Source organism: Rosa chinensis, chromosome 6 (assembly GCF_002994745.2).
Source record: "Rosa chinensis cultivar Old Blush chromosome 6, RchiOBHm-V2, whole genome shotgun sequence".
Lineage (NCBI taxonomy): Eukaryota > Viridiplantae > Streptophyta > Magnoliopsida > Rosales > Rosaceae > Rosa > Rosa chinensis.
In genome coordinates, this window is record NC_037093.1 from 45,296,824 (window position 1) to 45,310,291 (window position 13,468).

Sequence of the window (13,468 nt, forward strand, 5' to 3'; positions counted from 1 at the left end):
CTAACATACGAGAGATTGAAGAATGACTTGCTTGTTTGAAGAATCCTCTCCAACTTGAATACAGAAGACCTTCTCCTTTGCAATTCAAGCCATACACATTCAACGAGCAAGGGAAGAGAATCTTAGATCATTCGGAGGAATCCACATCACCTACACCAACTCCATCTCCACCATTACTTACACCATCACCTTTCGTTTCACCTAACCTACTATCCCCTCATATCACCCCACCCCTTTCACCTTCACCACCTCCTGAAGAAAACGAGGACGAAAAGATGGCATCTATTAGAGAACTCTCTTCATCTGGGGTTCAAGGAGGACTTCCTACGAGTATTGTGTTTCCTGAGGCAACTGAAGGAAGGTCTGCAGATTTTGAGTTGAAGAGTAGATTGTTGCATAGACTTCCTGTGTTTCATGGCTTATCTATGGAAGACGCCAACAAGCATCTCCAAGAGTTTCTATTTGTCTGTTCAAGCATGATTCCACAAGGGGCTGATGAAGACATTCTTAAGTTGAAGGCTTTTCCCTTCTCACTAGCTGACAGAGCCAAGGACTGGCTATTTGAACTTCCTGCTGGACGTATTACATCATGGGAAGCTATGAGGAAGGCCTTCTTGGAAAAATACTTTCCAACATCCAAGGTCATCATGCTCAGGAAGAAGATAAGTAGGATACAACAAGCACCAGATGAATCTTATGCCACTTATTATGAGAGGTTCCAATCCCTGATCGCCCAATGTCCCCAACATCAAATGAAGGATGAAACTCTACTCACTTGCTTCTACAAAGGTCTCCTGCCTCTAGAAAGTGACATGCTTGATGCTGCAGCTGGAGGAGCCTTTGTTGATAAATCACCTACAGTTGGAAAAGAACTTATTGCTAATCGTGCCCTAAACGCCCACCAATATGAGGGTGTGGGACTCACCACTAGAAGGGTCAATGAGATAGGCACTAACTCTGGCCTTGAGGAAAAGCTGAACAAACTCACCCTTCTCATGGATCAAGTTGTGAACACCAAGGGACCAAGGCAAGCATGTGGGGTGTGCTCTATGCAAGGGCACGTGACTGACCAATGCCCCCAACTCACAGAGAATGGAGGATGGGAATCTTTAAATGCCATAGGTGGATATGAGGGTGGTCAACAACATCCAAGGTATGATCCCTATTCGAATACCTATAACCCTGGATGGAGGGATCACCCCAACTTCAAGTGGACCAACAATGATAATGCTCAGAATCCTCTTGGTGGGAATTTTCAACGTCCTCAAGGGCCACCCTTTCAAAGGCCCTATGTTCCTCCTCCTCAAGCCTCAGGTAGTTCAAATCCTAACTATGATAAAATGTTTGAGGCACTAACAAATTCCACGCAAGCTTTGATCCAAGGGCAACAAACCCATACTACAGACATTGCGGAACTTAAGATGCAAATGGGTCAGGTTGTAGACTTCATGGGAAAGATCCATGAAACTGGGAAGCTCCCTAGTACCACAATAAAAAATCCAAAAGGTAATGTGGAGAACGCATCTGTTGTAACCACTAGGAGTGGAAGAGTGTTCGTGGATCAACCTAAGGGCTCAAAGGAAGCCCAAGTGAATATTGAGATTGAAGAGGAGCAAGAGCCCACCAAGTTGGGACTTGAGAAGGACCCTGCAACGTCCAGGGTAGAAGAAAGAACGTCCTCACCTTCAAAAGCAATTCCGGAAACTAAAGGTAAAAATTCTAACTTGTCAAATCCGGTTATTGCTAACCCCTCTTCTCCTTGCATGCCCTTCCCAAGCAGGTTTACCCAATCTAAGAAGGATGAAAGTGACCAAGCTATCTTGGACATTTTCAAGAACGTGCAAGTGAACTTACCCCTCCTGGAGGTTATCAAGCAAATGCCCAAATATGCCAAGTTTTTGAAAGAACTTTGCACCATAAGGAGGAAAAACCGAGAGAAGGAAGTTGTAAAGGTAAGTGAGAACGTTTCTGCCCTCATTCAGAGGAAGTTGCCTCCAAAATGTAAGGATCCTGGAAGTTTTACCATTCCCTGCACTATTGGTAACTCGAACTTTAAGAATGCCATGCTAGACTTAGGAGCATCTGTTAATGTTATGCCCTATTCAGTTTATGAAACCCTAGGTCTAGGAGAGCTAAAATCTGATAATGTTATCATTTAGTTAGCTGACAGGTCCAATGCATACCCTAGAGGTTTGTTGGAAGATGTGCTTGTGCAGGTTAACCATCTTATCTTTCCAGCTGACTTCTATGTGTTGGAGATGGAGGACTCTCCTGTGAGTTCGACTCCATTGCTTTTGGGACGTCCTTTCTTCAGGACAGCTCCTTTCTTAAGGACAGCTAGGACAAAGATTGATGTGTACGCTGGATCTCTCACTATGGAGTTCGATGGTGACATTATTGGCTTCAACATCTTTGAAGCCATGAGGTATCCCTTAGATGTGCATGATTGTTTTTCTAGTGATATCTTGGATGAACTTGCGCAGAAAATGTTTGACATTATGCATGAGGATACCTTAGCCACTACACTTGAGAATGGAGTGGGCTACACCAAGAATGGCGTCACCATTCCAGAGGACAAGCTGAAGGACACTTGTGAGGAGAAAATCATTGAGAACGTGTCCTTCCTTGAAGCATCACCCTTTATAGGTAAGTCTATTCCATCTTTGTCCATTCAGTTAACTACTAACAAGACTTTACCTTCAGTGGTCCAGGCCCCAGAACTTGAGCTAAAACCTCTTCCAGACCACTTAAAGTATGTCTACTTAGGGGACAAGGAGACCTTACCCGTGATAGTGTCCTCTGCACTCACGCCTTCACAAGAGGACAACTTGGTAGAAATGTTGAAGAGACACAAGACCGCCATCGGATGGACATTGGCAGATATCAAGGGAATTAGCCCTACAACATGCATCCACAGGATACTTCTTGAGGAGGGGTCTAAACCCACTAGAGAGGCTCAACGTCGTCTCAACCCTCCAATGATGGAAGTTGTGAAGAAGGAGGTCATCAAACTCCTAGATTGTGGGGTGATCTACCCCATCTCAGACTCCAAATGGGTGTCCCCAGTTCAAGTTGTACCCAAGAAGTCTGGGGTGACTGTGGTGAAGAATGCTGAGAATGAGTTGGTGCCGCAAAGGACAGTCACAGGCCACAGAGTATGTATCGACTATAGGAAGCTCAATGCAACCACAAGGAAGGATCACTTTCCACTTCCATTCATTGATCAAATGCTTGAGCGCCTAGCTGGACATGACTACAACTGCTTCCTAGATGGATACTCTGGTTACAATCAGACTGCCATTGCAAATGAAGATCAAGAGAAGACGACATTCACCTGCCCCTTTGGGACTTTTGCTTATCGTCGCATGCCCTTTGGACTCTGCAATGCACCAGGTACCTTTCAGAGGTGTATGGTAAGTATCTTTTCAAATTATATTGAGAAAATCATAGAGGTTTTCATGGATGATTTTTCTGTGTTTGGAAAAAGTTTTGATGATTGTCTCAATAATCTAGAATTGATCTTAAAACGTTGCATGGAGACTAACCTTGTCTTGAATTGGGAAAAATGCCATTTTATGGTTAGGCAAGGGATAGTGCTAGGACATATTGTCTCTTCTAGGGGTATAGAGGTTGACAAAGCTAAGGTAGACCTTGTACGTTACTTACCCTCTCCCACTTCTGTGAGAGAGGTTCGATCTTTCCTTGGTCATGCAGGGTTCTACAGGAGGTTTATCAAGGACTTCTCAAAGATTTCAAGACCTCTATGTTGCCTACTCCAGAAAGATATGACGTTTGCATTTGACAAGGAGTGCCAGGAAGCTTTTGACAAGCTTAAGGAGCTTTTGACGACTGCCCCAATCATGTTACCTCCAGATTGGTCTTTGCCCTTTGAATTGATGTGTGATGCCTCTGACCATGCAGTTGGAGCTGTTTTAGGGCAAAGGAAGGACAAGAGACCCTATGCCATCTACTACGCCTCAAGGACACTTAATGATGCACAACTGAACTATTCCACCACGGAAAAAGAGCTTCTTGCAGTTGTGTTTGCACTTGAGAAGTTTCGTTCATACTTACTTGGTACCAAAGTCATTATATATACTGACCATGCAGCTTTAAAGTACTTGATGACCAAGAAAGAGGCGAAACCGAGGCTGATTAGATGTGTCCTACTCCTACAAGAGTTTGATTTGGAGATCAAGGACAAGAAGGGTAGTGAGAACGTGGTAGTTGACCACTTGAGCCGCTTGATGCGTACAGAGGACCCTCTACCTTTGGTGGAGACTTTTCCAGATGAGCAACTCTTTGGACTCCAGGTTTGGAATGCCTAGAGTCCTAATTAGTGATGGTGGATCCCATTTCTGCAATCGAACGATTGAGGCTTTGTTGAGGAAGTATGATGTCAAACATAAGGTCTCTACACCTTATCATCCCCAGACAAGTGGGCAGGCTGAAGTCTCAAATCGTGAGATCAAGAGGATATTGGAGGAAGATTGTGAACCCTAACAGGAAGGATTGGTCCCTACACTTGGAGGATGGATTGTGGGCTTACAGAACTGCATACAAGACACCCATTGGAATGTCACCATATCGGATTGTGTATGGCAAGCCTTGCCATTTGCCTGTGGAGTTAGAGCACAAAGCTTGGTGGGCCGTGAAGCAGTTCAACATGGACATTGATGAGGCTGGGCTTCATAGGAAATTGCAATTGCAAGAGTTGTAGGAGATAAGGAATGACGCATTTGAGAGTGCAATGATCTTTAAGGAAAAGACAAAGGCCTTCCATGATAAGATGATTCGTGGAAAGACCTTTGTGGTGGGCCAAAAAGTTCTACTTTTCCATTCTCGTCTAAAACTCTTCCCAGGTAAGCTTCGTTTTCGTTGGATTTGGCCTTTCATTATTACTCATGTGTTCTCCCATGGAGCTGTGCAAATAAAGAGTGAACAGACTGGCAACGAGTTCAAAGTGAATGGCCACCGCTTGAAGCCCTATTATGAAGCATTTGTGGAGCATTTGTGGAGGATGTACCCCTCCGAAACGCCCCACAACCAGAGGACTAAATGGAGGTACAAGTCTAGGCTGAAAGACTATAAACATTAAGCGCTGCTTGGGAGGCAACCCAATTCAGAAGTAGCTGTGGTGGAGTCTACAAACGCAGATTTGTTTTCTTTTTCCCTATTTCTTTTATTTTGTATCTTTTATTTTTCTTTAAACCTTTATTTTCGTACATTTCATCCCTATATGCTTAAGTGTTTCATTGCATGTTTATTCTTGATTACATTGAGGACAATGCAATATTTAAGTGTGGGGGAAGGGATTTACACTTTTGTTTTTATTTTGTGTTAATGCTCAAAAGTCTGGCGGTAGCCAAACCTTGGTCTAACGCTGGTCCGGCAGGCGGACCGCTACTCTGCCGCTCTGAGGATCACTGCTAGCTGCCAAACACAAGACAGGGCGTTAGAGGGAGACCGCGCTGGGCGGTCTTCAACTCTCCGATGCCTAAGTCAGTCAGTGCATATGGGCAGCATAACAATAATGAGTAGTAAATGCGTAATTAATGAGGAGAGAGGAGATGACCTTTTATAGGTGAGGAAGAGGATGGTCTTCTCCTTGTTTTCGATGTGGGACTGATGTGCTTCAGTTCCCAGTTTCAGTAGCTTCTGATGCTAACTTGACACGGCGCGTGGAGGCGCGTCGGCGGTGCTTTGGGGTTGATCCGGGGCTTAAGCGGTAACCCGGCTAGCTGTCTTTACGCCAGTCACTCATATGGTGGGCGTTGGTACCCCTGGCGGTACAATGAGCGTGGCTCATTATAGCTAATTATGCTTGCAAATGCACATGTATGTACATTTTGAGTCATATATATTGAAAAATACAAAAAAAAAAAAATCGAAAAAAATGTCAAAAATTTAAAAATTTTCGTTGCTTTTGTTTTTGTTTTTGAGTCATATGATGCCTTTCAACTGTCTAGGATGATTCTATATCTCTGAAATTATGGCTAAAAGAGGATCACAAGATTGAGATGATTTTTTTTTAAATGGTATTCTTTGGTTAATTGAGATATATGAAAAATGTGTACATGTGTAGTGGATATGGATTTGTGACCTTGGTACAGAATATGAGCATGTTAGGATGAGTTTTGATTCATAAAAACTCATGTGAGATATTTGAGCCCATGTCCCTTTTTCTTGGAGTAAAATGAAAAATATATTCTTATTTTCTTGGCGATGTTTTGATGATCTCATTATTCTTTCATTTGATTGATTTCTTGCCATAGATTAAGTTTGATGGACTAGAGAATGCTAGAATTCGCTATTGTACTTGTTGAAACATGATATCAATACATGGCCCTGATTCTGGAAGGGATAGAGGCACCCTCGGAATTACCACCATTGCCGAATAAGCCTGTGTCCCCATTTGTGCCCGTCGTGGGACTCCCTTAGATAAACCTCTTTGAGCCTACATTAAGCCTTTTCTTTCATCACCCTTAAAATCCGTAACCCTGAACCTTAGTATAGCTACACTCCTACCCTTTGTTCTAAAAACTTAGTGGAGCTATGTTTTGGGACTTTACTTAAGGATTTGGCATTGAGAATAAAGATTGAGAAGAGGTGAAAGTTCAAGTGTGGGGGTAGACTTGTCCATGAAAAGAAAAATATATGTGAAGCCGTGAAAAAAAAATGAAAAGAAAAAAAATTTGTACACGGTTAGAAAGAAAGAAAAATGTTTATGGATTTTAGTCCCCCATACTTGGTGAGTTTGGAGTTTGTTTTAAATTGAAGGCCCATTACAGAAAAATTTGGCCTTTGTCCAATTCACTAGAGTTCAAAGGAAGTTTAGAGTGAAGTTAGGGCCCAACATGAAGACATTTGGCCCTTTTATAAAACCTCTATGAGATTATGATGTTTTGCACACTTGGTGGATTTCTAGAAGTCACTACATCTACATGAGCTCTGCTAGGTTTTTAGGACACTTTGTTAAATTCCTTATCCTTTGTTTCTTGCCCCATTACAACCTTTGAGAAGACCTTCTTGATCCTTAAGATGGGACAACCCTTGATGTGGAGATGAGTTACAAGAGTTGAACCTATGGCTTGGGTCCATCTGTGCAAGTAGTTGGTATCTTTCATGAGATCTTTAAAAGAAAAATATATACATGTGCTTTCGTTTCATATGATATGTGATAAACTTGCTATCTTTCACATATACTTGAGTGTATAAGCTTTTAAGCATTGCCATAATCTGAGAGAAGAAAGAGTGGATATACCTTGTGAGGATTTGAATCATACTTGTCTGAAACATGCTTAACAGAACCCACCACCATTGTTACAACCAAGTCCTACTTGTGTATATGTAAATTATGTGTTTCAATTAACTCTCGAATGCTTAAACATTGATTCTTGGTTGAGTGCTAATCTTGGTGTTGTGAAAGTAAGAGATTGCTGAGACAAAAAGTTGAAGGGCATTAGAGTCTTTGTTTGTGTAGAGTCTTTAAATTTTCGTTGAGTCTTTGTGTGATTTTGCTAAGGGACTAGCAAAAACTAAGCGTGGGGGAATTTGATAGGAGCATTTTAATGCGACGTTTTAACTGCTATTTCCCTACATTTCCTGCGTTATTTCCTTAAAGAATCCTTGTTTAGGAAAGTTTCCATTCTTCGATTGGGAAAGTTCCTAATTGTAGAAAGTTTCCATTTTGTAGTTTCTATTTTTCATTTTTAGAAAGTTTCCCATTTTAGTTTAGGAAAGTTTCCATTTCTTATTTTAAAAAGCTTCTATTTTCAGGTCTTTGGAATAAATAAGCTGAATTGAGTTCATAAATGGAAAGAGAACCTTCATGAAGATGACATGGCAAGAAGGTGACGCAAGAAGCCCAAGAATTATCAAGGGACTTGGATTTTCGGCAAAAATGGAGGAAGGCCCATGTGATCTAGGGTTTTTGTGACGTCAAGAGAAAAATGTGGAGACTTAAGAGTTTTGCCATCCAAAGCAAGAGGAATTCAAGGAAGAGTTTTTAAAAAAGGAAAATATATTTTCCTTGGGGATTAAATTTGCCGTGTAATACCTAAGGAAAAACAAGGTGACAACGTGGGAATTAAAGATGATTGATTGAGGATTTCAAGGAGAGATTTTCTTGGGAGATTTTTATGGAAGGAAATATTGTTGGAGGAGTAAATTGGTGTGATTGCCGTGAAAAGCAAGGAGATAAAGGAGGAATCAACGTGAAATTCAAGCAATATTTCGGTGGAGAATTTCTTGGGAGATTTTTAAGGAAGGGAAAAGTGTGGACACCAAGAAAACCTCTCAAAAGCGTCTAGATTCATCCCTAAAATCTCTAAATCCTTTTTGGCCGAAATTGGTGAAGCAAATCAGCATTTATTCATGATATTTCGGTAACTTCTCTCTCCTAAGATATTCTTGGCCTAAATTGGTGAAGGAAATAAGGATAAATCTTATTTATTTCGGCACAAATATTAGGGAATTATTTTACAAGGTTACTTGGCATTCTATGATTGGTTGGACCACATCACAAAGCTTACTTGGCGAATTCCTATTGGTGGAAGCTATGTGGAAATTTCTGATTGCTTTGTGAACCCTAGCCGTGCTCCTATATATACCCACCTCTTTGACGTTGAAAAAGGTTCCACACCTTAGAAAAATTCAGAAAATACACATTGTTGCCGTGAGCTTCTTTCATCTTCTCTCCATCCTCTAAAACAAGCCACGGAATTCAAGCAAGGCCGAAGGGAAAAGAAGGAGCCGTGACCTATTCCTCACCATCCACCATTGAAGACTTGCTTTCAAGCTTCAAGGATCCCAACGGAAATCATCCATTCTCATCTTCCATCCACGATGTAATTCGACCTCTACTTTGTAACCTTTGTTTGAATTTCGTTGGTTTTGTTTTAGTTGACATTTATGTTTGAACAAAGTTATCAATTCTGAAATTTTTATGATTGAATGAGAATTTTCGATTCATATGTTGTGATTCTTAAGTTGCTTATGTGAGAATGTTTAATTAAACTTGTGTGATTGAAATCTTTTATGTGTTAATTTTGTGTGGTTCGAAACATGCATGATTGATATATAATTGTTGCTAGATTTAAGAACATGAATCAACTTTTTGTTTTGTGTAACTTGAATAGAAAGGTAGTAAAGGTTTTGGGCAAAAACTGAATTTAATTGAAGAGGATTGCAATTAGGTGGACTTTTTCATACTAAGTTGCACACTTGAGTTGATAGCCTTTCTATGTGTTTCATGTGTTAAACATGTTATGATTGTCTAGCTTTCTGGAGCTTGAATGCATGTTTGATAGGATTAGTCTTTGTGCTTTCACTTAGATTAATTAGCATTGAAAAGTAAAATATGGGAAATTATTCGCTTTGAATATTTCACATGATCAACTCCTTTCTCATGACTTAGATGAACAATATTAGGGTTGAATTGAATTTGATTATAATTTTGGTTTTGATCTTTGTTTCTCTCATTTCACCCTTGTATTTGTGTTTACACTACTACAGAAAATGAATCAGACGACACCTCTCATACGACGGTACATTGTTTTCCGTGGTGTGAATCATTTCTCATTATTGAGACGACGGTTGTAAAATTTCCGTCTTCTAATATGAATTCAACCAACGGTTGTTTTTCATGTTGGATTTATAAATTATTTCAGAAGACGTTTATAGATAGAAGCGTGGTGTGAGGTTAAAATGATTATTGAATGGCAAGTTTCCCCATCATGTATTGGTGATACGACACGACGGATAATCTAAAACTGTGGTATGAATCAATATGTATGCAAGACAGAAACAAGTCCTTCCAGCCATTTCCCCCCTCCCCAGCCATTTCCCCCCAACCAGTTTAAGAGGGGAGGCAAACTCAAAATTTAAAATTTGGCATTCAGACAACATAAATTAGAAAACCGTTGTGTGAGGGATTCTCTAAAGACTTAATATTGTCCAAATGAGAGCCCAATAGCTTTAAACCACTGGAAAAAAAATACACTTTGACAATTTCAGAGGCTGAAGAGCCAGCCTGCCTCTCTCTCTTCCCACGGTTCTCTTCAACAAACCTGACCCCGACCCCGACAAACCCAAACAAAAACCAACTCTACCTCAGATCCCTTCCCATCCTCTCTCTCTCTCTCAATCGCATTCACTTTTCTTCAACAACAACGAGACTAGGGTTTCATTGTTAGGCCTCCGATGTCCCTTCCAGATCCCCATTCACTCTCTGCTGAATTCAAAATCCCCAATTTTCTAGGGTTTCAATTTTCAATCTCCGGTACCATTCACTCTCGAGCATGGCTTCCACGATTGTCTCTCCAAGCAGTTCGTCCTCGTCGAGGCCGCCATCGTCATCGTCACCAGTGGATGCTGCTATTGGCGGCATCATGGTTACTTTCACCGGCGACATTTCCTCCTCTCTCTCCCCACTCCTCTGCCTCAGGCCGGCCACTCCTCTCGTCGTCTCCTTTACTGTGTTGATTCTATTTCGATTTGTCAGCTTTCTCACTTCTCTACTATTTCGATTCACTATAGATGCAATGTTTAGAGTTCTGACATTCATAAGCAGACTTTAAAATTGTGCATCTGAGTCATCGGAGCTTAACAGAGACTTGGATCTCCATCTCCGGCCATGGATTCCGAGTCTCGAGAGAGAAAAGCAATTTGGGAGCCTCTATGTGCATAATGTGTCCCATTGTTTGGTGTAGTGCTTTATCGATCAGCTGTAATCTGTTTCCTCGATATTATTTGTTGGTGCTTATGTGAGTTGTTCGTTCCTCAGTTTGCTCTAGTCCTCTAGAGGACCCAACCATCTTGAAACCATGGAGAGGATGGGTTGATTCTATTTTTGGCGGACGGCTGGCCAACCTCGTGCGACTAGCTATCCCTCCTAATTCGATCTTCTCATCCTCCCCAAAACCTCGCATAAACTACATGCTTTGGTTTAATTTTTTCTTCCACTCATCTCAAATTTCATTCGCACTTTTCTGAATGACTGGGTAATCCATTGCTGAATGACATCGCCGATGCTTTCTTGAAGAGTGGAACCGTATGTTTTCTCTTTCTTCTTTTCCACCCAATGTAAATGTCGCTTTTTGTTTTCTGGGTTTTCATTTGTGTTGTTTGGTTCAGATCGGAGCTGCCAAAGTTGTTGCAGAGGATTCTTACTATGCCGTCAAAAGGGGTATTCTCATTACTTTTGATTTTAGAAATACCCAGAAAAATTTGACACTGAAAATTGTTGACTCGGTTACCAATGCCAAATGATACTCTTGCAGGGAGCGTTTCAAGTCAGGACTTTGAGTACACTGTAAGTAAACCAAAACAGAATTTCAACATTTCAGTGTTTGATTCAATGGATTCAGAATTTTATTGTTTTTCAAATTTTATGATTTTATTGAAACTAGTGTCTGGTGGATACTTTAAATTATGGTTTCAGTATCTCAATTGGTTTTATACAATATGAGTATTCGATATTGCTAATCTAGAATACTGTTTCTGTAGTTGAAGAGCATGTGTAAAGAAGGTGCATGTTATGTAAGTCGGGTCGTTTCACTATAAGCAAACTTTTATGTATGCATGAAGTTACTGGTTTGGTATGGTGCAGTTGCTGATTACATTTTTGTCTTTGGGTGTTTATAGGTGGTTTTGTTGTGCTGCCAATTGAAATACTACCTCATATCCAGGTATAATTTTGAATATCATCTTCGTCTTTTATAGTTTTGGTTATGATTGAATTGGATTTTGGCTGTACGAGTCTGAATATGATAATTCTGTTTGGGCAATGGTTGGTTGATTATGTGAAACCAGGGACGGAACCAGAAAATTAAACTGAGGGGGGATAAATCTTAGGTTGCCAAATTCTTCCTCAAGTTTCTTTTATTTTATTTCATGCTAAGCAGTTTTATGTCAGAAATATCAATCGACTTTGGAGGCTTATATTTCTCACCTCAAGAGAGCATCAGCTCTGAAATTTTGTGGGATTGTATTTCTCTATGTCTAGTATTTTCCTGTAAAAGGATTTTTCATTTGGAATCGTATAACTTATGAAATATTGATTGGAATACTGGAGAGTCAGAACAGAAAAAGTTATTGTAGATTGACTTTGGAAGGCTATAGTTCGTAAACTAGCAGGAATAAGGTGCTTAAAATTTGCAGGAAGTTAGACCTGCATGTCTCACATATGCCTGAGAAACAGTTTTTAATTTTGTGCCCTTTAGCTTACACAATAGCCAACCAAGTACCCCAATATCAGAATCAGCTTACAGCAGAATCTGCATAATAGAACTGTGAACTTGCAGGCCTGTAGTTTTCTATTCAGATTTAATTGGAGTGTGAATTTTTATGGGAAGAAGGGGAAATGTGTCTAGTTTCTGTTCCAGATGGTTTCATCCTTTTCAATCTTCTGGATTTGGAGAAATAACCGTTTGAGTGACTATAGGTCTGCAGCAGTTTTTAATGTTCACTTTTTTCCTTGTTCCCTGCCAGTTATATGGTTTAAAGTCTTTCTTTCAAGTAACTGACAAAAGTCTTTTTTCTTTGTCTTAGGGTGATAATGTGCCCCCACCGTTTACTTCTTTTGAAGCTACGAGCTTCCCGTCTGAAATTCTTAGAGAGGTATTGACATTTGCTTTAATTATGAAGAACATTTCCAACCAAGATATATATGCATTATATTATGAAGAACATTTTGGAATCAAGGATGAAAGTTCTAGCTTTGTTGAATTTTTGAAATGCTAAATTGCTCCCATGTTAGCAGAAGTGGTTTGGTTTCTACTTTGTTATTAAGGGTACCAGAAAACTCTAAGTTTTACTTGATGGTGTACTTTGGTATGGTTCTGTTGGTTGGTAGTCTCTTCTCCTTGGACTAAGTGACCCGAAAAGGTGGTTCAACTTTTTGGTGAGCGCTTATTACAATTATTACAATCTTTTAGTCACTATTCTGTTTTTGGAACTGCGTATTTAGTTTCTCAATTTGATTTACTGAATTAGTAGACTAATTTGTATCCTATTATGGAATCTGTCTGCAGGAGCATCATGTACAAACTTGTCATGGTTATGTGTCCGTTACCGTGCTGGGAGATCAGGAGAAACCAACTATTGTCACTTATCCTGATATAACCAGTCTTGGTTCTACTTGGCTAATACTATTGCACATTTCTTTCCCTCATAGTGGATGACAATGATTCGTTGCTGGATGTTTATTCACAAAGGTGATTTGATGTTTTCATTTACTTTCTTGACCAAGTCTTATGTAGAAGTAGTTACTTTGTTCCTTGACTAATTGTGGTATGTGCCTAATTCTACGTTTTAGGAGGAGGAGGAAGCCTCAAGCAGCTTGCTTTTGCTGCTTTGCATTTTGGGTTGTGTATTTGCGTTTTGGCCATTCAAGTAAGCTCAAGCTCCTTGCTTTTGCTGCTTTTCATAAACTTTGATCTTATTATTGCTGATGTGAAGGTTGCAA

At 40.3% G+C, this 13,468-nt stretch overlaps 1 long non-coding RNA gene across 1 annotated transcript; it reads left to right on the forward strand.

Annotated features, from left to right (window-relative positions):
• Positions 1–11,402: 11,402 nt before the first annotated feature.
• Positions 11,403–12,657, forward strand: LOC121049904. The gene is made up of 3 exons (XR_005801599.1): positions 11,403–11,541; positions 11,647–11,690; positions 12,553–12,657. It is a non-coding gene; the product is annotated as an uncharacterized LOC121049904 (long non-coding RNA).
• The last annotated feature ends 811 nt before the right edge of the window (positions 12,658–13,468 follow it).